This window comes from Cebus imitator, unplaced genomic scaffold (assembly GCF_001604975.1).
Source record: "Cebus imitator isolate Cc_AM_T3 unplaced genomic scaffold, Cebus_imitator-1.0 Scaffold87, whole genome shotgun sequence".
Lineage (NCBI taxonomy): Eukaryota > Metazoa > Chordata > Mammalia > Primates > Cebidae > Cebus > Cebus imitator.
Genome location: NW_016107402.1, coordinates 3,063,736 through 3,065,192, shown reverse-complemented (window position 1 = coordinate 3,065,192; position 1,457 = coordinate 3,063,736). Strand labels below are relative to the sequence as shown.

General features: G+C 45.9%; 1 non-coding gene across 1 annotated transcript; it reads right to left on the bottom strand.

Annotated features, from left to right (window-relative positions):
- Positions 1 to 360: 360 nt before the first annotated feature.
- Positions 361 to 422, bottom strand: LOC119472157. Its single transcript, XR_005201269.1, has one exon. It is a non-coding gene; the product is annotated as a U7 small nuclear RNA (small nuclear RNA).
- Positions 423 to 1,457: the final 1,035 nt, after the last annotated feature.

Sequence of the window (1,457 nt, the reverse complement as noted above, 5' to 3'; positions counted from 1 at the left end):
AACAAGAAACAAAAAACAGAGACTGAGTAATTTATAAAGGAAAGAGGTTTAATTGGCACACAATTTTGTTTATTTATTTATTTATTTTTTTTAAAGATGGGGTTTCACCATGATGGCCAGGCTGGTCTTGAACTCTTGACCTCAGGTGATCCACCCACCTCGGCCTCCCAAAGTGCTAGGATTACAGGCGTGAGCCACCGTGCCCAGCCTGGCTCACAGTTTTGCATGGCTGGGGAGGCCTCAGAAAACTTAGAATCGTGGCAGAAGGCAAAGGGGAAGCAAGCTTGGACCTTCTCACAGGGTGGCAGGAGAGTATGTGTGAGAATGAGGAAGTCCCACATTTTTTTTTGAGGGGGGAGGTGGGGCTTTCCGGCAAAAACCGGAAAGCCTGCTAGACAGATTCTAAAAGAGCTGTAACACTGGAAGTGCCACATTTTAAAACCATTAGCTCTGTGAGAACTCACTGTGACGAGAATAGTGTGATAACCTGCTTTTTGCCAGCTAAAACTCTTTCTCAGACTGAGAGCTGTTCAGGCTTCATGTTAGCTTCTTGAGCCGGACAGACTCCATCTTGGCTTCTTCATTTCAGTTATTTTCTCACCATTAAGTATATAACTGTAGTATGCATCTGGGGCAGGCTGACACTGGGCACCTCCAGGAATGCATTTGTTGATAAGAGGCCGAGTTAAGTGGTACGAGCAGAGCCTGGGAATGCAGGTGCTGTCGAGTGCCCAGAGCCCCCGTTATCTGTAAGTTGTATGTCTTTTATGACAGCTTTACCCTTCGCACCTGGCATTGTTTTATTTCTCATGCATTAGTTTATTTTTTAACGTTTTGCTTACTCTGCTTCTGTGAAAATTTGCTTCAGCTAGGTTCTCCCCTCCGTTTTAAAACTAGGGTATAAAAGACCACCTTTTTCTTAGGGGCCGAGAGAATTTTGGGCATTAGTTGCCTCTTAGTCACCAGCATAATAAAGGACTCAGAATTCAATCTCAGAGTGTGGCACATCCCTTAACTCGCTCGGGTACAACAGCATGTGGGAAACCGCCCCCATGATCCAGTCACTTCCCACCAGGTCTCTCCCTAAACACCTGGGGATTACAAGATGACATTTGGGTGGAGACACAAAGCCTAACCATATCACAGAGTATTGCTCTGTCACCCAGGCTGGAATGCAGTGGCATGATCATGGCTCACTGCAGCCTTGAACTTCTGGGCTCAAGCAATCCTCCTGCCTCAGCCTCCTGAATGGCTGGAACAACAGGCCCATGCCACCATGCTCAGCTAATTAAAAAAAATTTTTGTAGAGACAAGGTCTCACTAGGTTGCTTAGGCTGGTCTTGAACTTCCGGGCTCAAGTGTTCCTCCTGCCTCAAACTCCCAAAGGGGTGGGATTATAGGCATGAGCCACTGCACCAGCCTGGTCCTTGTTTTTTTTTTTTTTTTTTTTTTTTTTT